The sequence below is a fragment of the Gracilinanus agilis genome, chromosome 5, assembly GCF_016433145.1.
Source record: "Gracilinanus agilis isolate LMUSP501 chromosome 5, AgileGrace, whole genome shotgun sequence".
NCBI classification, from domain to species: domain Eukaryota; kingdom Metazoa; phylum Chordata; class Mammalia; order Didelphimorphia; family Didelphidae; genus Gracilinanus; species Gracilinanus agilis.
The window spans coordinates 124,989,709-125,014,246 of record NC_058134.1 but is presented as its reverse complement, the minus strand read 5'-3'; the positions used below and the strand labels follow the sequence as shown (position 1 = coordinate 125,014,246).

General features: G+C 37.7%; 1 protein-coding gene across 1 annotated transcript in view; it reads right to left on the bottom strand.

Annotated features, from left to right (window-relative positions):
* The window catches only part of GRM8 (glutamate metabotropic receptor 8), a 960,215-nt gene that overhangs the window by 920,194 nt on the left and 15,483 nt on the right, over positions 1 to 24,538 (bottom strand). The gene's annotated exons all lie outside the window — the stretch shown is intronic.

Sequence of the window (24,538 nt, the reverse complement as noted above, 5' to 3'; positions counted from 1 at the left end):
CAGAGGTCAGATAAAAGTTTTAAATGTCTTCTCTTGGTATGATAACTGTATGATCTCAAAAAGTCTAGAATAAGGAGATGAATCTAGTAAGATGAAACTTATGGAATAAATATAAAGGTCCAGTCCAAGGTTCAAAAAATCAACTGCTTATGTAAAGAAGGGGGAATCATGACTATCTAGTTCACATGAAAAAAAGATCTAAGAGTTTTAGTGCACTGAAAAGTCAATAGAAGACAGCTGCATGGCATGGTAGCCAAAAAAACCTAGCAAGCTGGACTATTACAATAGCCTGATGATTGGTTTCTCTGCCTCAAGTCTCTCCAAAAAGCCAAAGTTTGGTCATGCCACCCCACCTTGTTATATCATCTCCAATAGTAATACAGCAGAGGCTTATGCTGTTGAGGTCAGTGTTGAAAATACCCTACATGGCAGAGAGTAGCCATCTGGCTATGACAGAAGTAAAGAAAGACAAGTCTGGAGCTGAGGTAGACTTAGACATCATCTTCACCAAAATTCACCTGCTGCCCTCATACATTAAAACTTCAAATCATTCTAATGAGTTTTGTGCCTTGTTCCTGAATATAGTCAAGTTCCAATTTACTGTGTAACAAACATGCTTTTGTGTTTATTGGTAACCAGGTAGAAAAACTGAATACTCTAAAAATCATCTCAATTCATTGGTTGATAAATTAACAACCTGGTTTGAGCTAAATCACAGAAAATGCAAACTATTAAAAAGTCTTCAAGATGAAACTGGGGTCCTCATCAGTCCAAAGTGCCAGTTCTGGGCTATTGTTTACATTAGGAACACTTGATAAATGGAAAGAGATAAATAATGAAATAGAACATGGGGTAAAACTGCAAATAAATACATGTAATTTATATTTTCGTTAGAAAAATTTTAGATATGTAAGTTTTAACAAAATCAGAACATATAACTGATCACTGTTTCCTTCCAAATTTGCCTCAATATTAATAGTGTGGTTGTTTTGGTGGTTTTTTAATGAGTATGAAAATGCATGTTGTCCCTATTCTATGAGCTCAAAATTTTATTATTTCACATGCATGTATCCAGGGTTGCCCCCCCCTATATATGGCATGGGATTATTATCACTGTATGGCTCAAAGGGAAGCAAATTAGACATCTCTAGCCTTAATTCCTTTCCCACTAAATGTCACTTCCACATTTTGGTTTTAAAAGTGCTACACAAATGTCGGTCATTATTATATTATTAACTGTGACCTTTGGTCTCAACCATTCTCAAGTTCAATTTCCTTATTTGTAAAATAAAAATAGTAGCTTGCCTTGCTCACCTCCCAAAGATGTGGTGAGGATGAGATGAGACAATCATCACTTTCCTTCTCTCGGGGCCTCAGTTTCTTCATTTGTTTAATATAAAGGTTGGACTGGAAGGCCACTGAAGTCCTTTCCTGCTCTCAGATGCTATGAATCTATGGCTCTATTAGATCCAGAAAGGTCACCTGCAGAGGAGTGATGCTAAATGACTTGACTCAGGTCCCTCTTTCCTGACCCTGATCTCTTTCTACTTGACTACAGCTCCATTGCTGTCCATCCAGATTAGTTCAACACAATTCGGCAAACTTATTCAAATATTTCCATTCAATATGGAGAAATTCCCCTTAATTTCATAGATAATGGGGGCACCAATGAGTAACTTTAGCAACCTCAAAGTGAGCTGTGATGAGAACAGAGTGTGTGGGGGTGTATGGGGGCGTGTTTGTGGAGTTGAGAAGAAAGGGCCAGTGGAATGCCATCTGGTTCAAAATTCAGGAAAACTAAAAAGTTAGAGAAACTCAGATTTGAAGTGATTTGTATGACAATATGAGGAGAATGATGTGTGTGTGTTTTTATGTATTAGTGGAAAGAATTACCTTTTCTTTTTAAGTATAACTTTAGATCGAGAAAGCTGCCAGAATCCCTACCAATCAGAATATGCCATAACCTCCAAAATAAATGCCAAAGGATCTACGAGAAATGTCTGTTCATCTGTTAAGACTGTCGATGTGGTAGCTTCGTACTTAATCTGATCATTGTAGGATCATGCAATCACAGATTTAGAGGGATTTTCCCCAAGGGGTTATCCAACCCAACAGTCTCAATATACAGATGGGGAAACTGAGGTCAAGAGAAAGTTAAATACCTCATCCAAGGTCACACAGGTGAGTAAAAGAGAGAGAATTTGAACTTGGGTCTTTTGAGTCAACATCCAACCCCCATTCCATATATCACATATAATTTACAGGAATAATGGTTTATATCTTTTACTTTTAATTTCCTACTTCATGTGTATAAACTATTATGTCATTGAGCTCTTCTATAAATAAGTATGCAGTCTCATTTTTCAAATATCAGAGGTCAAATAAAAGTTTTAAATGTCTTCTCTTAGTACGATAACTGTCAACCAACATATTATGGTCTTACTCCCTACCCTAACATTTCACAGGCTAAGAAAAATTAGAGCTAGGAGAGGCCTTAGCTTAGAGACTGTTATTTAATTCATTCAAAAAGCATTTATTTTAGTAAAGGCACTGTACAAAGGGTTACATGGTGGAAGGGCCTCTGGGGCCAAAGGATTATAATTCATCACTACTTCTTGGCATTTAATAGTTGTGTGACCTTGGGTAAATCACTTCATATTTCTCTAAATTTCCACTCCTCATCTTGAAAATGAGGGAACTGAACTAGATGGCCTTGGCCTCTAAGATTCCCTCAAGCTATCAGGCTATGATCCAAAAATTTATTTGGGTAATGAAAATTAAAAAGGAACAGTCTCCTGCACGAGAAGTTTGTATTCTACTGTTATTATAATAATACCTCGCCACTGCCTACCATTTCCTGGTTTTCAAAGCACTCTCTTTTTCTGTTATCCTTTGTTTTCCTATCATTTTCATTACTGAATACCTCCCTCTCCATTCCCCTCCCCAATGAGCCATCTCTTATGGGAAAAAAAGAATCTTAAAAGAAAGGAAAAAAATTTTAGCAAAATCAAACATTTTCACACATTCATTTCATTTGAACCTAACTACATCCCTGTGAAGTCGACAAAGCAGGTACCATTTATTAGAATTATCATGTGAACTCCTTAAAGGTAGGTATCTTTTTTTTGCCTTTTGCCTAGCAGCTTAACACAATGCCTGGCACATAATTTCTAAATAAATGTGTGTTGACTGACTCTCACAGCTTTACAGACTTTAGGAAATCTAGGCTGAGAAACCTTCCCAAAACAAATGACTTGCCTAAAGAATGCTGTTAATAAGGGATAAAACTGACAGTGAAACCCAAATCTTCTGAACTTTCTTGTTGTCACCAGGACACCAATCCTGTGAGGTAGGCAAACAGATGCTACTCCCATATAATAAATCAGAGATTTCCCCAATTCAAGCGGTTTACCCAAATTGCACAGCCACTAAATTGGGAATTGAGGGGAGGTGTGGGTAGGGGCTGGATCTAAAACCCAGATCTTCTGACTCTCCATCCTCCACCAAACCACCTCTCAGGTTGGCTGAGCGAGGTTGACATGGTAATTGATTCAGAGCCAGATTATGTGGCTTTTGTATTGAACCAGGATTCTGGGACATTGTGCTGTGTTTTAACTGAGATCTAAGAGCCAAGGCACCGCCCACTGGTATTCACTGGCAAGGCTTCCACATCTCTGTCACTAAAGAACTTGGGTCCTCTTTCAGCCAGCTTCTATCGGGATGAGAGACTGATGTAAATGTCAGAGAGCCACACAGGTTAGGCTCCTGGTCAAATTTGCATGAGGATAATTAAATTCCAAGTTCCCAAATCCCTTTGGTCAATTCTGCCGATAGGGTATATTTCTCTCCTTGCACTAAGCCCTTGTTTACTATCACTCTGAACTGCTGAACAGCTGTAATTCTGTAATTCACTGGATGGTATGTATCACCACCAGAGGGATGGCGGTGCGTTGGGTGGAGAGCAGAATGCTGTGCTCATCCCACTTGTGGTCCTGGCCCAGCCTTGGTGCCTTCTCCATAGCCCACCTCCTTTTGCTTAGACTTACCCTGCCTGCTGAGCTGCTCCTCTTAAAGCCCCCAGAGATCTTCTTCCCGGGAAACTCTTAGCCCTGGGACTCTCACTGGGCCTGACCGCCACCAATTCTTTCTCAGACAGACACTTAATGGCCATGGAGAGAGTGATCAATTATTTATAGCCTCCAGAGTCTTAGAGGTGATGCCCACAGCAGCTGCAACCCTGGTAAACTCCATGGACTGAACTCCTGGGGTCATATTGTCACCTATGGAGGAACTAGAGAAAGCCACTGCCTTGGGGATATAAAGGGGGGGGGGGACAAGAGAACAGGAAAAACCTAGTCCCTGGAGGGGAACAACTTCATCACCCTGGGACCAAGCAAAAGCTGAAGTCAATGCAGTAAGTATGTCCACACTTTCACTGGGGTACTCAATCAATCCATCAGTTTAACAAGTATTTATTAACAAGAACAAATAGTTATTAAACACCTCGACTGTATCAGCCAGATACTAGGGAAATGGAAAGTAAATCTCCCCTGAAGTTTAGCTATATTCAGAATGGAGTTTGGAGTGACAGTGATGGAAACCTAAAATAAATGCAAGGAAGAGACCAATCTTGGGCAGATGTGGTAGACTTTTCTCTCCTTTGGTCATCATCACATGAGAATGTTTACACATGTCATTGATGGGATGCTCTAGAATATCTAGCCCCAATACAATATTGTCCAGGGTACAATGTGGTCACATCCCACTCAGTACTGCCCACCTAATTTGAACCAGCTGAACTTATTCTCAGCCCTAAAGAAGTGCCCCCATCACTGGGCACATACAATTTTTAAAGTACTTAAAGTGAAATAGATAAAATGGAATACCAACTAATGCCTTTACCCAAGGGACTTGTAATCCTTAAAGGAAGATTTTTTTTGCTCCTTTTTGTTTCTCCATCTCCAATACCTTCCCTATAGTAAACACTGAGATATAAGAGCTAAAACAGCTCCCCTGGTATTCATCGGCAAAATTTCACATCTCTGGAGCTGAAGAACTTCAGTCCTCCAGATCAGACTAGACTGGATTTACCTAAAAGTGTGGTCCCTGAAAATAAGCTCACTCTGCTTCCTGTATCACCAAGTGAAATGATGCACAAACCATTCTACCTCTGTTTTGCTGCTTTTTGAGATATCTCATGGGCAGGTATTAGGAAGTCTTGAATCCAAATCCAACAGGAGACACAATTAGCTGTGTGACTGGGCAAATCACTTAAACTCACTACATACCTCTGTCCATTTACATGTAAAATGAAGAGGTCAGACTCGATGGCCTCTGAGATCATTTCTAGCCCTAAATCCATGATCCTATGACCTCAATCACAAAATAGAGCATGGAATACAGAAAAGAGTAGGAAAGGAAGGGGGAAAGGGTACAGAGTATAGTGAATTGTGGCAGTCAGTTTACCTGGCTTACCAGTTTACCTGACAAAAATGGATGATGTGGCATCATACTGCTGGTGCTGCCAGCTTCCTAGAGCTGTTACAAGGCTGAAATGAGATAATGTATGTATGTAAAACATTACATAAATGTAAGTTATAATCACTTTGATCCATCGCCCTAATAAAAATAGCTCACATATAGGTCTCACTTTAAGATATACACAGTGGCTTTTCACATAGCAATTCTGTGAGGTAGGTAGTCCAAGGGTTTAGAAACTAGAAGGGAACTTAAAGATGGTTTAGGTTTAATCCAGAAGTTCTTAACCATGTTCTGTGTCACAGATAGAGCCCTGAGCAATCTGCTGAAGCTCTTCTCAGAATAATGTAGCTAAATACATAAAATGAAATTTGTTGTTGTTCAGCCATTTTCAGTCCTCTCTGACTCTGCAAGACACCATTTGGAATTTTCTTGACACAGATAATGGAGAAGTTTGCCGGTTCCTTCTTCAGCTCATTTTACAGAGAGGAAACTGAGGCAAACAAGGCTAAGTAACTTGCCCAGGGTCACATAGCTAGGAAGCATCTGAGGCCAGATTTGAACTCAGTATATAAAGCTCACTCTTGGTTGGTTTATTCCAAGAGGGGAAAGGTAGAGAAGAAGGGAGAAGGGATGACATACCCAGGATTGGAGCGGTCTGAAAGAGAACTCACTAGCTCTTGGTGGCTTTATCAATATAGAACAAAGTAAGTGCCTCAGTTCAGCCAGAAGTCATAGTAGAGCTGACTAATTCCGGGTAACTATTGACTCAGTCAATAGTGTTGGAGTGAAAAAAATGAATTCAATGCCTGCCTCAGACACTAGCTTTGTGATGCTGGGCACGTTGTTCTCGGGTTCAGTTTCCTCACCTATAAAATGGTGGTAATAATAGCAACTACCTTATGTGGTTGCCAAGATCAAATAAATTAACACCTATAAAGCATTTTCCAAACCTGAGTGTTACATAAAACCTAATTATGAGGATGAGGATGATTTTATATAAAATGCTAGTTATTCATAGTAATAGTCGGATTTTTAAAATGCTATGGCACATGCAAGATAAGTGCAAAAAGGTCCAAAGTGGCAATGCCACATGTTGGCACAAGTCCTCCATAGATCATTGTTGTTACTTAGGCATTTCAGTCACATCTGACTCTTTGTGACCTCACTTGGAGATTTCTTGGCAGAGATACTAAAGTGGTTTGCCATTTCCTTCTCCAGCTCAATTTACAGATGAAGAAACTGAGGGAAATGGGGACTTGCCCAGGGTCACACAGCAATTTAAGTGTCTGAGGCTGGATTTTATCTCAAGTATTCCTGACTCTAAGCTCAAAACTCTCTCCACTATGCCATTACAAATACTCGATTAGTAACAAGTCTGGATTCAAACCCACATCTCCCAGTTCCAGAGCTAGGATGATTTCTCCTCTACCATGCTTCCCTTCTGTTTTTTTGTTCCAGTACACATTCTGAAATTTTTAATATTAATTAAGAGATGCTCACCTTCAATTACTGCAATTCGTCTCCAATCTACCCACTCACAATCGAAGATTCCTTTTTTCCTATTATGACTAATGTTTAAGATCCTCAAAGTCTATAAATGCACAGAACAATTACCAAGGAGATAAAGTCGAGGATTTCATGGATTCTAAGGATTATTGTCACATGGACGAATCTTAGAGTACAGTGGTAAAAATAATAACTCATGTCCCAGCTTTGATGCTCAACATGAGACAGCATGACACTGGTCTATGGCCACAAAACGCATCTCCATCCCCACCAAGCTGATGAAGGGGGTAGGCAAGTTTGAGGATGTGACAAGAAATCCATCCCCTCTCCTGAAAAAATCACACCCCACAGTGAGTAAGTCAGTGATGTTATCCTCATCTACAAAGGAAGGATCATTATTTGAACTTTAATGTTCAAAAAGAATAAACTCTTCTATTGTGGAACTCTTAGCCACGTTTCTTTTTCTTTGATGCCTCCTAATGGTTCTGTCTGTCATTACCTAGGCTTCTGTTCTGCCTCAACAAAGCACCAAAGAATCCCATCCTTTAATTCTGCACTCTGCTTTTACAGTTTGGCAGCTAAAGGTTGGTTGAAGTCAGTAGCTCCTAAAACCTCCATCTCATTATCTCAAGAGTTAGATTATATTGTGAGTATCAAAGCAGGTGGGTGATAGCAAAAGCTTTCAGAGAGGAACCTAATCCCTGTAACCTATGGTCTAAGAGCCCTCTTGACATAAAATAACTTTCCCCCAAAATTCATAGCCACTAGCAATGACCGGCAATAACTCCCAAGATTTCTCAGCCAACCCTGGAAGATGTATCACCAGAAGGGCAACAGCTTACAAGAAGACAGAAAGAGAAAATAGCAAGGAACTGTTTTCTTCAATGAAAAAAAACCCAATCATGCCACCAGCTACATTTCCCAGTCATCTTTCCTAGGGTAAAGTTAGTTAATGCTCCTAATGGAAGATACTGAATAAAAATTGCTGCTGTTGTTTTTAATGTCATACATAAAACCTCAACCAAATCACCAAGAAATAACAACAAAGCTGTTCTTTTGGAGAGTGTGGGGGAAGAGCAAGAAAAAGAAGAGATACCACATTGTTCTAGCTCTTTCTCTGCCTCCCACTCCATGTCTTTGTCTGCATCTCTGTCTCTCTGTTTTTCTCTATCCCTCTCTGTTTCTCTTTCCCTGTGTCTTTTTCTTTCTCTTCCTCTTTCTTTCTCTGTCCCTCTTTGTTTCTGTCTCTCTTTCCCTGTGTCCCTTTCTTCTCTTCCTCCCTTTCTCTTTCCCTCTGTTTCTGTCTCTTTCCCTGTGTCTCGGTGTTTCTCTTTCTTTCTCTTCCTTTCTCTGTCTCTTTTCCTATCTCTGTACATCTCTTTCTTCCTCTTCTCTTTCTCTGTCCCTCTCTGTTTCTCTATCTCTTTCCCTGTATCTTTTTATTTCTCTTCCTCTATTTCTCTATCTCTTTCCCTGTGTCTCTATATATCTCTTTCTCTTCTTCTCTTTCTTTCTCTGTCCTTCTGTTTCTCTTTCCTTGTGTTTCTGTATGTCTCTTTCTTTCTCTGTACCTCTGTTTCTCTGTCTCTTTCCCTGTGTCTCTGTAGGTCTCTTTCTATCTCTGTCCCTCTTTCTCTGTTTATTTCCCTGTGTCTCTGTATGTCTCTTTCTTTCTCTTCTCTTTCTTTCTCTGTCCCTCTGTTTCTCTGTCTCTTTCCCTGTGTTTCTGGATGTCTCTTCCACTCTTTCTTTCTCTGTCCCTCTGGTCTGTGTATGTATCTTTGTCTCTCTGTCTCTCTCTCTGTCTCTGTGTCTGTGTCTCTGTCTGTCTGTCTGTCTGTCTGTCTGTCTGTCTGTCTGTCTCTCTCTCTCTCTCTCTCTCTCTCTTTCTCTCTCTCTCTCTCTCCCAGTAATTTAATTTCAAGCCTTCAGCTTCCACTCTAAAAGCTCTACCCAGACAAAAATCGTCATCTGAGATGCACAAGCCCCAGCAGACTGTGTATCTGCTGACTCTGCAGCAGACTGACTTCTCCCAGGGAAAGGTCAGCTTGCTATGCAATATCAAAGAGAAAAAAAAAAAAAAAACAACTCCCAGTTCACTGCATCTGGCCATGGCTGAGCCCAGACACATAAGGAACTCAGTGCTTGGCTGGAGGCAGAGAAGGATTTTCCTCCTGCCTGATGATTTCTTGGGACCTTCACAAAAAGGGAAAAGTCAAGAACAAAATTCCCTTATTAAAGGGCGAAAGTGACTGACCCTCCACTAGTCAATCGATAAGTATTTTTAATAGACTACTAGGTGCCAGGCACTGTGCTAGATGCTGTCATACAAAGGCAAACATGAAACAGTCCCTGCCCTCAGGAGGCTTATATTTCATCAACACTTCAAATCTTTTTTTTTAAAACCCCAGAGTGTGGGAGCAGCTTAGAGCCTTCACCTTCCATAGAGTAAAGGGGGATTTGGTGGAAAGGGCAAATATTTGGAAGAAACATTCATGGCAGAGAAAGAAGCTTTCTCAATATTCCTCCCCAATCTGCCATGATAGGGAGAGTGTCAAGGCCCCAAACTGAAGTTTTCTTCTTTCACATTTTATGTGAAGGTCACATAAAATAACATATTGCAATACTTTGCAAACTTTTGTTTTCGTTTTTTTGTTTTTTAAAGCAAATAAGGTTAAGTGACTTGCCCAGGGTCACACAGCTAGTAAGTGTCTAAGGTCAGATTTGAACTCAGGCCGATGAGTCTTCCTGACTTCAGGCTCTGCATTCTATCTGCATTCTATCTAAGGATAAGGCACTATGTAAATGCTAACAAATCATGATCCTCACCACCTAGTTCAATGCAAAAATCTCTTTTTAAATAAGTGTTTTGAGAGAAGGAACCCTTTACCCAAGGCCTCGGACATTTTCATCAATTATTGACTAGGGGGATAGAGTTTATATTTATCATGTTTGCAGAAGACAATGTACAGTTGGGGGTTAGGAAGGAGAAAATGGCCATAGCCCGGAAGGATAATAGTTCACAGAGCTTAGTAAACTGCATAAATTATCAAAAAGAGGATTCTAGAGAATAATGCACAAGATTTTACATTCTAGGGGGGAGGAAATTCCACAAAGACAAGATGATGAAGTATATCATGAAAAAAATTAAAATATCCAAAAGAGTGCTAGTAAGTATTTAACAAATGGCTCTCTGGGAAGGAAAAAATGTCCACATACCATATTTTAAAGTTTAATCTGCATTATTGACATTTCCCCCATCACTTTCTTAAGTTTATACAATCTACAAAAAAATTAATCAAGGCCTAATTTGTATCATTTTCTGATTTCCATGGTATAAATGCTCCCACTAAAAATTTAACAATCAGTTTTCCCTTGGAGCTATCTACAACACACCCTTGAAGTATGCAACAAAAAGATCTGGGGATCATGGTAATAAAACTTGGTTGTTTTAAAATTGAAGCATAATATTGTTGCACATTAGTAGAAATATAGCATTATATTTATTACATATTATTATATTATTTGATATATCTTGTAGCATGTAATCATTTCAAAGAATCACACAATAATTTCAGAGATAGAAGAAAACAGAAGCCATTTAGGACAATCTGACCTGGGCTAAAAGCAATAAGCCCAACACGCATTCAGTCTTTGCCTGAATAAAAATAAATAGAAAATCTTATCCTTGGGTTCGAGAAATCAAATTCATTGAGTACAAGGTCAAAAAAATAAATAAAAATAAAATAAGTAGGTATAAGAGACTGGGGATAGAGGAGGGAATGGATATAAATAAAATAAATATTAAATTAAATTAGGAGGCAACACCTCTAAGATGTCTAATACTGGATATGTTCAGTTCCAGAAGTTCTTTCCTCGGGGCATTCAGTGCCCACCTCAGATCTTTCTCCCGTCTCTGTCTCCTACACTCACGCTTGGGGACTTCAATATACATACTGCTATGTCCTTAAATACTCTCATCTAAATTTCATTTCCCCAGTGTACTCAATTCCCATGACCTTTTCCTTTATCCCACCTCATCTATGCACAGAAATGATCATATCATGGGTGACAAATTTTAAGATCCTTTTATGTCTTTGTACTCTTTGATCATTCCCTCTCTCCTTCTGCCTGGAAACCCCAACTCTGTTCTTCTCTCCCTCTTTATGACTTCCATGGCCTCCACCCCTTACTTCTTTCCCAGGTGTAATAGGCAAATTTATAGATTAAGTTTTAGACATTTAGGGTGAGATAGCAACTAGATTTAATCAGGCAAAGCTTGAGGGTTCCAATCATGGAATGGTGAGAAGGGAAGTTTTTCCTGGAGGGACTCTTGTACAGCTGTGGCAGTTAAAGGCTCTTTTACTTGTCCCAGTGAAGAGCCCAAGAAAAGTGCATTTGTCTCTCAGAAGAAGCACCTGCCCATGGAAATACAAGTTGAGCAAGAAGACCAGACTTGGGTGGTGGACATACCAGGCTGGTTCATGCTCCTTGTCTTTACCTGTGTGGATTATTTGCTAAGGGTCTAGTTAGCTTTGAACATCCCTGGAGCTGAAGAGGATCCCAGTTGTGAGACCATCACCTTTCCCTTCTAACCTCCAAAAGCTGGACTTGATAGTCTGTGTTAGAACAGTGTAGATTTTGACCCATTTCCAGTCCCTGAAGTCTGTCCATAGTTATCTAGTTCAGTATGACCTTTCCCCCAAACCTCTAACCTTAAACCTTAGAATAAACTGTTTTATTTACTCCCTGTTGTCTTTCCTCAAACCCCAAGAAGGACTACTACACTACTACTACTATACCTACAGAGGCAACACACCCCATTCATCTCTCAACCCCAGTGAAATAATTTATGTCTACACTATCCTCTACTCTCAAACCCCTCACCTTCTTGTCCTATCATTAATCACACCTTGCCAAACTACAGCCCTGGATTTTTCTCACCCTCCACTCCTTCACTTGTAGAAAACCATAAAACCATGCTGAATGGATCCTCTACAAACTTATGTGATCTAATCTCAACTAGCCTTTCCCTGAAGCAAGGCAAAGATGCTTCTTCTGCCTAATCAATTTATTATACTATTCTCCACAGTGGCTATCTCAAACATTCATCCTCAAATCACTCGTGGTACCCCCTTACTCCCCCTCTTTTATCTTATCCCTACATTCTTTAAAAAAAATGAGGCCATTTGTTAAGAGATCATTTGTCTGTTCTTTTCCTCATATTACATCATTCAGACATTTTTCCTCACTTTCTTCTCTTCAGTCTCAGTTAAAAGGAAGTTCTAGACTTAATCTTACACAGTTCTGGTTCCTTCAACCATCTTCACTTGCCATGTTTCCCAGACCTTGTTTATAACAGGAGCTGGTCAATCTCCTCATGTTCTTATGAATTAGATCTATGGAACTTGGGGTTCCATGGATCTTCTCCCAAATATTCTCCACTATGTTCCTTTTCTCTGTTTCCTGGATCTTTTCACCTGACTCTATTTTCTTGATATACTGATGTTTTATACTAAAGTTATTAATTCTACCAAAGAATCAGTTGTTGTATTTATGCAGATGAGTACCAAATGTCTATATCCATGCCTCATCTCTCTCTGGAGCAACAGTCCTGCATTATCTGCTACCTGCTAAATATCTCTTCTTGGATATCTCAAAGATATCACAAATTCAACAGGTCTAAAACAAGGCTCATTATCTTCTCCTTTCCAACTAAATCTACCTCTCCTAATACTTCCCACTTTCTACTGAAGACACCATCATTCTTCTAGTCACTCAAGCTCACAACCTCAGAAACATCAATTCATCCAGTTTCTACTTGAAGATCTCTAGTGTTAATGACTACCAAAGTAATTAATTCTTTCCTGTTCTAGACAGTTCTAATTGTTAGTGTTTCCTTTTGCATCAGACAAAGCTGCCTCTTGATGGCTTTCATTTATTTCTCCTACCCTCTATAGCCAAGCAGAGCAAACCTTATCCATCTTGAGCATAATAACCCTTCAAAAACTTGAAAATCACTTGAAAATGACCCCAAAGAAAGACACACAAATAATCAAAATGTTTGTAAATTAGACTCATCAGAAAATGATGAGGGTGGTAGCTAACATTTATATACTACATTGAGTTTTGCAAAATGTTCTAAATATTTTATCTTACTTGATCCTCAATATGAACCTTTCACATAGGTTCTATTATTGTCCCCATTTTATAGGTGGGGAAATACAAGGCTGTAGGAGACTAAATGATTTGCTCAGATTCACATAGCAACAAAAGGTCTGGAGTCAATTCTGAAATCAGGTCTTTCAGGATCTAAGTAAGGAACTGGGATTTTTTAAGAAAAAACAACAAAGTAGCATTAAAAGGTAGCCTTTATTTCAAGAGAACATGAAAGGTCCCTATCAGAATTTAAGTTATAAGACATCTAGGTGGCTCTGGATAGAGAGCCAGGCAGCAATAGGAAATATTGAGTTCAAATCTGCCCTCCAATACCATTTAGTTGTTTAATCTGAGCAAATCACTTAACCCCAATTGACTAGTTCTTGTTAGTCTTCTGCCTTGGAACCAATAGTTAATATCAATTCTAAGCAGAAAGTAGGGATTAAAAAAAATAATTTAAATTGTTTTCCCATAGGGAATGTTCCATTCTTTGCAATTGTATCCCCAGGGTCTTGCAGAATACCTAATAATAATAGTAATAGCTAACATTTATATAAGGTTTACTCTGGGCCATTCGCTGGGCTAAGTGCTTTACAATTATCATCTCATTTGTTCCTCACAATAATCCTGGGAGATAGATCCAATTATTGTCCCCATTTTACAGATAGGGAAACTGAGGCAAATGAAGGTTAATTTGCACAAACTTATGCAGATAAATGTCTGAGACTGTATTTGAACCCAACTCTTCTTGACTCTAGATCCAGCATTCTATCAACTTTGCCTTCTACCTAATGCCTAATAGTTGGCCCTTCCAAAATACTTGTAGATTGATTGATTTTCAATCCCTACTGATGAAATAATAAGATAAATAAGGCTTCAATTATAGCACAAGGCTTTTAAGTTAGATGAGGGATTTCTAATAATTAGAGTTGTTAAATACTGAAATCTATTCATAAGGGAGATTGAAGTATGTGCGTATTTGTAAGGCTTTAAAAATAAATACTCATAATTATTTGTAGTTCTTCCTAAAGACAGACAGATTCAGTTTAATTCGCAAGATATTTATTGGATGCCCACCACAAACAGAATACTGTGGGACATATAAAAATAGATTAAAAACCCCAGATTTCCAGGAACTTTTATATTATGTTGTCTTATATACAATTATTTTTCTAGTCTTGTATACAATAAATATTATACAAATTGGATTACAGTGAGTACAATATAGAGGTGCAAAATTCAATAAAAGTGGAAAGGATAGAAAGATCATTTTACTGGGAGGCATCAGGGAAGGCTTATTGGAAGCAATGAGCTGGACCTTGAAGAATGGCTATGATTTTGATGTATAGATGAGAGGAAGGCAATGGCATGAGGAAAGACACAAAAGGTCAGAAATCATGCCACACAATCCAAGAATGGCAGATAAGATCGTTGGGTTGGAGCAAGGGGTATATAAAAAAATAAAACAAGATGAGGTTGGAAAGGTACATTGGAGCTGAATTACATATAGAGTCTTGAAAACTAGTTAAAAAAATTTGGACTTTATTCCGTAGGCAATGCAAGAGTAATGGACATTAGAATCATGCATTGAGAAAAATAATCTGGCAACAGTCCATAGAATGCATTGGATAAGGGAAGACTATTTCAGTAGTCCAGGAGAAAAATAATGAGTCTCTTAGCTAAGGTGGTAGCAGTGAGAATAGAAAGGAGAAGGTAAGGTTCTTAGATCTAATACTAGAAAAGATGTCAAAAAGACAAAAGGTCTAACACCCTCCCCCACTTTAATATATGAAGAATATATTTAATATATGAGCCCAAAGGAAGATGAAGTGATTTACCCAAAAGCCAAAGAGTTAGTTCGGTGGCAAAGTCAATAGAACAAATGCAAAAGATAATGGTAGATTTGGCAATGTGATCAGTGAGTAAGAAAGAGTCAAAGATGGCTTGGGTTTCAAGTCTGGACTACTGGGAATATAGTGTTTTCCTAAACTGAGATAGGAAAGTTAGGAAGAAGAACATATTTCAGGGACAAGTGATGAGTTTGACTTTGTAGCTACTGAGCTTGAGAAGAAAAGGGCACAACCAGGTAGACATGTCCAGTAGAAAATTGGAAATGCCAGTCTGGAGTCTGGAAAAGAGAAAAGGGGCTAAATAACCTCTCAAGTTTCCTTTCTAGTCCAAAGATTGTGTGATTAATTACATTAAGTGGAAACTATGTCAGATGTGAATTTCTTGGACAACTGATAAGTACAAAATGAAAAATGCTACTAAAAAGAAACCAGCTTAAAAAACAAACCCAATCAAAGTATAGAATACTCAGAATAAAATATTAAAGTTTTCTTGTATGGAGAAATTGATCTCTAGTTGCCTGAAACTTAGAAAAGCTCAAAAGAGATCAATAGTGGAAGTGTAGAAACCATTCTCCTAATCCAGCAAAAAGTTGCATAATAAAATATGGCAAGACTACATAAGAAAAAATTGAGAACAAATGGGTAAACAAAAATTCCTAGTAGGGACTGAGAGGGAATGACTGAAAAATTGTTATGATCATTTATGCAGTGAAGTCTATTTAAATATAAACAGGGACCAAGTAATATAAATGGTTATATTGCTACACCATATTATTTTTAATAAAATCATTTTAAAAATCTGTTGTCCTATGAAAGCAGTCATTGTCATCATTAATGTCCTCTAAATAAAGATTATAGAATTATTACTCCAACTCTACGTTGAAGTTAATGCTCTAATCATGAAATATCTAGGTTAACTCATCATTTTGATGCTTTTTCACTCAACTAGAAATTATTTGCAATGATAGCACTGACTGTACATAGGTTTCAAAGTTTTTCTATGAAGGCAAAGGGAACATCAGTAAAGTCCCTGAAATACTCACTTTTTCAATATAAGCAATCCATATTCTCTAATCCAGATAAGAGTATGGCCACAAAATTCCAGAATCAGATAATCCATTTAAAAAATAGCACTTGACTTCTGCACTAGCAGCAATGCAATGACCCAGGACAATTCTGAGGGACTCATGGCAAAGAACACTACCCACACTCAGAGGAAGGACTGCAGGAGAGGAAAGAGAAGAAAAACAACTGCTTAAACACATGGGTTGAGGCGGACATGATTGGGGATGTAGACTCGAAACTACCACACAAATGCAACTATCAACAATTTGGAAATAGGTCTTGATCAATGACACATGTTAAAACCAGTGGAAATGCGTGTCAGCTGGGGGGGGGGGGAGTGGGAGAGATGAAGGGGAAAATAAAAACATGAATCATGTAACCATGGAAAATTTTTCTAAAAAGAAAAAATTTTAAAAAAGAAAAAATAAATAAAAATAGCACTTGAAGTTGGGAGCATCCTTCCTTAACTTTCCTTCCCATCCTTCTCTTCTGTCCCTCTTCTATTTCTCTTCTATACCTAGTATGTACTTAATGAATGTTTCTAAATTCATTCATTCTTCTCAAAGTAGCAGTAGAAGCAGGGCTATGGGAGATGTGGTAAAAATTAAGGCAAAATACCTTCTAGCTCTTTAATTTTCTGCTACTTCAAGCCCTGGCATTACAAAGCTTTATTGTCCCTCAGAGGATGATCTGCACTTACATGTGGCTTATTTTTCTAGCCAACATCTCCTTTAAGTTTTTTTTTTTTTTATGGACTGAATGGTATGTTTGCAAGTAATGTTGGAGAGGTCCACATAGAAAGTACTAAGAGCATTGTCAGCTCCTGGGCCCCACTGGTGGAATATAGAATGGAGGTCAGTAGAAGTACAAATGGGCTGAGGCTTTTTTTTGCATTAAAAACTACCTGTAAACCTTAGAGCTTTGGCCACACAAATCCAACTAGTGGCAGCAACAGTGACCCAGTTCTCATTCTCACCTTAACGGGTTCTCCTGCAGCTTTGCTTTTTGCACTTAGTTTGGCCTCAATTTCTCTTTCTCCTTCATTGGCATCCCTGTGTTCAGCTTCATGTGCCATCTCCTTTTTTATGCCATGGCTTTTAACCCTTCCACCTCCCACTTTCCAAGCATCATAGATCCTGGAAACTATTCCATGACACCTCATTCTAGGCTCTATCCTCTAAAGTTGGCACTTGGTTCCATCACTGTCCTAGCATCCAACAGCCTGAGGAAAGCTTTCATCTACCCACTTCCTGTCCTGAAGTTCCAAAGAACAGCCTGACACTTGCAGAAAGTGGAAACCCAAATATTTTAGAATCGAATTTACATTTGCTTCTAAGATACTGTTAAATGCAAAATTAATGCCTCAAGTTAATTTGGTACTCTCTGCTTTGAGCCGATTAGTGCACACTAAATTTCATGCTAATGTTCCCAAACAGTTAGCCCGCAATGCAGGACTCCAAATTCCACTGATTGCAGCTTTAAAAAATATATGTTCATATTATTTCATTACTGGGCAGTTTGAAGTATTTCCAGTATGCCAGCACTCTCTTTATAGGTAAACTAGCTTTTATTGTATCCGTCCGTAATGCTTAAAGTTTCCATCAACAACATGGTTATAACTGAAGCTAACCATTTTCTAAAGAATCCAGGTTACCTATTACCATGGAAACATAAGTTCTAAAAGCTGTTTTTATCTAATAGGTAAAACCAAAAGGAACACCAAAAAGATATAAAACGTTACCCTCAGTCCTTACTTCACCTTTCAGATTCCCTCTTCCTTAAAGATACAGATTAAACACCTTCATCTATGGGAATTTTTCCTGAGCCCTGTTCCCAGCACAATTTTTAGTGCCCTCCCTCCCAAATTATCTTGTATTCAAGAATGTGCTGGTAAATATTTAAGAACCAGATCTCCAGGGGAAGAAATGTATGCATGACATAACATACTTTTTAGTTTAATGTGAATTCTTAACAACTTCTTCATTTCTTTCCTAAATTTAGACAATCATCAGAATAATAAATCAAGCCCAGCTTTGAAGGGTTTGATGATTTCCATGACAATGTTCACCCTGAAATTTTAACAATCCACTCTCCAGACAGTTAGAGTTGGCTCCAGCACATCCTTGCTCATATTTAAGTCAGTACCTTTTATTGGCCTTATGTTGTTTATATTTGTGAATGCAATCTGAAGTTCAAAACCAATTTGCATAAGACTCTCCTCATGGAGAAGACCCATGTTGTGGATTTGATGATCTCAGAGTAGAAGAGTCTGAAGCAAATAAGGCAGATGATTCATAGGCATTGATTCCTCAGAGGAGAGTAGGAGAGGTTGGGGGAAGAGAGATGCTGGGCTTCTAACTTCCAGTTATAAGAGAAAAGACACTTGGCTCCAGATTCTCTTGGGAGCTTTGATCAGGCTCCATCTCCCAAGAAGAGTTAGAATGATCTCCAAGCCTCAAACCTCACCAAATACCTTGTTTTGAAACTCTCTAATGTATTTTTTAAGAACTCTTATCTTCTGTCTTAGAATCAATAGTGAGTTTGGGTTCTAAGACCGAAGAAGATCTGTAAGGACTTGGCCATTGGAGTTAAGTGATTTGCCCAAGGACACAAAGATAGGAAACATCTGAGGCTCGATTTGAACCCAGGACCTCCAGTCTCCAGCCCTGACTATCCACTGAACCACCTTATGCACTTTTTTAAAAGATGTCATTGAACAACTTATATATAACTTTATAGATGTTATCAATGTGTATTATCTATCTCCCTAGTCTTCTGTGAAGGCAGGAAGAATTAGTAACATTATCAACGTTGCATCTTCCTTAGTACTGACTCTAATGCTTTGTACACAGTAGGAAGAAAGGAAGGGAATAAGTATTTATATGGGACCTACTATGTTCCAGGCACTAGGCTTAAGAACTTCACAAATATTTGGTCCTCACAATCCTGGGAGGTAGGTGCTATTATTAGTTCCATTTTACAGTTGAAGAAATTGAGACAACATTCCTATGTCCATACAGCTATTAAGTATCTGAGGCTGGATTTGAACTCAAAGCCCAGTGCTCTATACCATTATATCACCTAGCTGCCTAAATAGATGCATAACAAATGTTTGCTGAATCACTGAATGAATTATATAAAAGGTGCATTGGTAGCAGGTAGTAGAAAGTTTTGAATGGAAAGCAAAAGAATTAGAATCTTAATATGGCAGGAAATAGGGAGCCACTGAAGATATTTGATTAGAGAAGCAACAGGAAGCACATGTAAGAAATACGCATCTGACTATTATAAAGAATAGATTAGAGGCAGAGAGAATAGAGAAGGAAAGATCTATTAGGCTATTGTAATGAATTTCATTATAATAATAAAGGTCATCAAAGAAACAAAATCATTGATACAAAGCTATATTCTATCTCTCAATTTTATCTAGGATTTGGAATTACAAAATGTTAGAGATAGAAGTACCCTAAAAGAAATTGTCTAGATCAATAGCTTCATTTCCTATCCTAAGCATCGCAATGCCTCAGGCTCAGTTTCTTTATCTGTAAAATGGAGATTTAAAAAAAAACAAGCTGGTTTCCTTCAGCTCAGCTCAAACCACCTGTTCTTATTACATGGTACCATTCCTGATAGCCCTGGCTACTAGTACCTCCCCAAAGAAAAATTATATTGCTTTTTTTTTGAGAACTCAAATTATTTGTGTGATGGTTACATTGAAATTCTCAGATATCTCCCTCCTTCTCTCCCCTCACCACCTTAGAGAAGGCATCATTTGACCAAAAAAATGTATATATAAACTATAACTTTTGTGTTTCTATTTATCAGTTCTTTCTCTGGAGGTGGAATTTCACAAGTTATTCTTCAAAAATTAATTCCCAAGTTGTATATAAGGTTCCCTTGGTTCTCCCTGCTTGCTTTTCATTATTTTATGTAGGTCTTTCTGTGTTTTAAGGGGCTTGTTTGATTTTTTTGATGAGCATATCTTAAATTTTTATATGAATTTTGTACATATTTAGAGTATACTTGTATATGTGTGCCTACCTATTGTCTCCCCTGTAGAATAGGATCTCCTTGAGAACAAGGAGGTTTTTATTTCTGTCTGAATCCTCAGACCCTAGCATAGAATCTGATATGTAAAGGCGTTTAATAAATGTTTGATACTTGATAAAATACTCCACAAATCTCAATAAGCTACCTAGAAATTAGTTTTTCTTTGCAAATAATAGGTGCTTAATAAATGAGTGTTGGATTGAATTATTTCATGGATAAGCCAACTGAGTCACAGAATTATTGGATTTTGACTGACTCTAAGTCACGTAACTAGTTGGTGATAGAAGCAAGAGTAGATGATCACATATATTAAATTTCTGCTGAAAAGAGTGGAATTTCAGTGTGGGAAAAGAGTAGGATGAAACCACATTTATTTATTTTGAAATTTTCAATGCCTTTTTTACAGACTGGTTATTTTCACCACTTCCTGCCACTAACTAGACAAAAATATTCACTTCCTTAAAGGATCTAGAATAACTCAGTTTTGCCATGGAAAATATTCCCAATACATGTGTACTCCAGGCACCATTTGGAATCCAAACAAAACTACCACTCATATACTCTCTTCCTTGGAGCTACATTGGGAGCAACAATGTACTTCCCTTGTAAAGTCTATAAGGAACTTAGAGTAACACAAAATCTTTCTAACATTTGCCTGGAGATCTAAGAATTTGTATGGGCAATATTGACAATAGCAAATATTACATCTGAATTCACCAAAACATGTTCCTTTGAAGTTTGTATTTTTTTAAATATTTTTCTCAAAGGTCTGAATTTGCCATGGTTGCTCAATGATGTTATCATAAGACAGGGAAAGTTTCATTTAATTTAGCTTATGGTGTATAATCCTAATTGGAGTGTGTCCCAAAGAGGGCCACCAGGATGACTAAAGGGTCTAGAAAGCATGTTATGCATGCAGTTGATGAAGAAACAGTAGATGCTCAGCCTGGAAAAGAGAAAACCCAGGATGCTGAAGGGAGAAAGTAAGCACATGATAACTGTCTTCAGATATTTGAAGGGCTCTCAAGGAGAAGAGCAGTTAAATTTATTTTATGTAGCTCCAAAGGGCAGAATAAGAACCAATGGTTAGAGACTACAAGGATGATTTCAGCTTTGCCTATGGAAGACCCTTCTAATAATTAGAACTTTCCAAAAGTAGAATAGACCACCTCACAATATCATGTTGTCCTTCTTAGCAATGGGTCAACAGAGGTAGATGATCATCTGCTGAGTGTTGTAGAAGGAATCTCGCAATTAGGCAGAAAGCTGGAAATAATGTCCAAAGTCCTATCTGCTGCAAAGATTGGCAAAAGAAAAGAATTCCAACCTTAAAAGGGACCTCGATGGCTCTCTAGTCCAATCCAGACCTGAAGAAGAATACTCATCACTACCCCTGACAAGTAGTCAGAAAGCTTTTGCTTAAAATCTTCCAATAAGAGGAAAGCCACTTCCTCCTGGTTGACCCATTCCATTTTTAGTAGCTCTAATTGTCAGGATTGGAAAGATCCTAAGTGCTCAGGGTGCCTGGGGGAAATTGCCCGTGTTTTAAAATCTTGAGTTATTTTTGTGCAAACATTCCTAGATGGTGATTCATCTTGAATGTGCCCATTAGTAGATGTGATTAGTCTCATGCGAGGACAGTGGAACGACAATATTGCCATTTAGTTCTGCCAAGTTGTGTTTTAAACAAGCACAGAATTGAGTTTTCTGGGGGATTTCACAAGCACCATTTCCTAATAGGCTGTAGATTCTTTAGCGCTAATACTCAGTACCTAACAATCAGCACCGCACATCAGTCCTCTCGTTTATTTCCCCTACCATCCCAGAATCACACTGCTTCAACATAATAAAGCATTAACATTGCTATGATGAACATGTGAACATTGAGAAAAGAAAAATAAATAAGATTTTTACCGTAGTATTTACTTATAAATCCTACTCAAAATTTGCAATATTTGGATTATTATCTTAATATTCAAATATTTTACCTATGCTCTGAGTGGCATTCATAAGCATAGGTCAAAATTTCAATGCAAATAAGATTGACTATAAATATGGGGTTTGATTTTATATCCCCATAATTCCAAGGAGCATTCTGGAGGTAAATATAAGCCTGATGCTAAAAAAAAATTTTTTTTAAATCCCAATTCCTATGCCCACATTGATTCACATGCCTACCTTCAGCCCTGCACTGTTCTCAGTATGACATTGCCTCAGATTAGTATGGAGGTGACAGATGGGGTATTCAGATAAGGAGTGATATTGGGATATTTTATTTTGGTTAGAGAAGGAACCAGTGGGAAAAATATTCTCTACTTAATCTATTTTATGTTCAACAGGGTGTTACCTGTAAATATCAGTTTAAACACCAACAAAAAATACTAGCTGCTTTGACAGCATGAAAATGAATGGAATAAAGTAATCCCAACCCAAAAAAGGGGGGGGGGGATTTTCACTGTCATTCTTTCCACAGACAGAAGGAAAAAAAATAGGAAGTAAAATTCCATTCAAACAATCTCAATGCGCTGCAATATCCCTCCCTCACATGCACCTACCATTCAAATCAGAGACAGTGATTTCCAAGAATGAAAAAGATAAGTGTATTTATTAAGATAATTTATATATCTATAATCAATTTATAAAGCAATTTTTGATTAGTAAAAATAATTTACACTTACAAAGCAGTCTCAAATTTTTTTTAACTCTTTATAAACAGATAATCTCATTTGATCCTTACAACCACCCTTCAAGATAAGTCATGGTATTATTAGACCCTTTTTGCGAATGAGGAGAGACTTCAGAACCACTAAGGGAAAAAATTAGAATTTTTTTTTTGTCATTTACCAATATGAGAGCCATTTCTGGAGATTTTTAAGTGCTTTGTTGTTATTTTATTGAAAAAGATATGTTTTTAACCAACCTAGAAGATATATCTTCCTAATGATCTATTGATTTAGATTTATGACAGAGATGCTATCACTCCTTTTACTGATGGATCAAGGAGAGAGAAGAAAGTATCCAATTTCCCCCAAATCAATAATGGTCCTTACTCATGGAGTCATAGTAAAAATTTGGAATTAGCATTCCAGAGTCACCAATTACCCATACTGTTTCTTTCTGTAAATAATTCTATAATCCAGCAAAATAAAATTTAATGGATGTAAATGCAAAGTCTTATGCTTGGGTTCAAAAAACCAGCTTCAAAGGTACAAGGCATAGCTACAGAGCAATCATTATGCAGTCATTTAAGTGATGTTCAACTTTTTGTAAACCAGTTTAGGATTTTCTTGGCAAAGAGACTGGAGAAATTTGCCTTTTCCTTCATTATCTCATTTTACAGATGGGGAAGCTGAGGCCAACAGGGTTAAATAACTTGAAATATGATTTGTCATACAACTAGTAAACATCTGAAGTCAAATTTGAACTCAGATAAATGAGTTTATCCAGCTCTCAATACTACACTGTACCATCTACCTCCCCAGAGCAGCCATTCATCTAAAATTGTTGGAATGCAGAGAGAACTGGCTAGTATACTGGATGCTGATACAAATCAACAGTTTGTTGGCAAAGCTAAGAAAAGTGATGCAAATCTAGGGCTTTATTGGGAGCCATTTTGTTTAGGATCAGCAAGGTGATAAGAAGCTCTCCTTTGCTTTGATCATACTACAAATGGAATATCATCTTCAGTTCTTGGCACCATGTTTTAGGAACAAGGCAAAGCCAAAGAGTGTCTAAGCAAGGATGATAAGGATAATGAAGGATAGGTAAAAATCATGTTACATGAAGACTGGCTAAGAAGACTTAGCAGGGAAGGGATCATTGTCTTCAGATTTCCAAAGACGTAAATAAAAAAGGAATTTGATCCACTCTCCAGCTCCAGATGACAAAGCTATGAAAAATGTCAGAAAATTTCAGACATAAATCCAGGTTTGATGTAAGGGGAAAATTCTTCATGATTAGAAATGTACAGAAGTGGCATAAGTTACCCCATAGTTGGCAGAAGGTAGGTTCTTCTTTAGGAGATTTTCTTTTTCTTATTTTATTTGCCTCATTATTTTATAGTGTCTCAATTTTAAAAGATATATTTGTGCATGTGCCTCTCTCCTAGTCAACCTCTTATGACAGAGTTTCTTTTTAAAGAAAGAAGGAAAGTGGTTTAAAAAAAACAACCAGCACTTAAATGTCACCTGACAGAAAGCAATATTCCCAACCTATAGTCCCATCTCTCTAAAGAAGAGAGGGGGACACATTTTCCTAACTCTTTCCAAGGATCAAGCTTAATGATTTTAATTACAATATTCATTTTCTTTTCTTTCTTTTTTCTTCCTTCCTTCCTTCCAAGATTTTCAAATACAGGTTAAACGACCACTAGGGCTTCATTGGGAGCCATTTTGTTCAGGATCAGTATTGGAGGAGACTAGGGATTT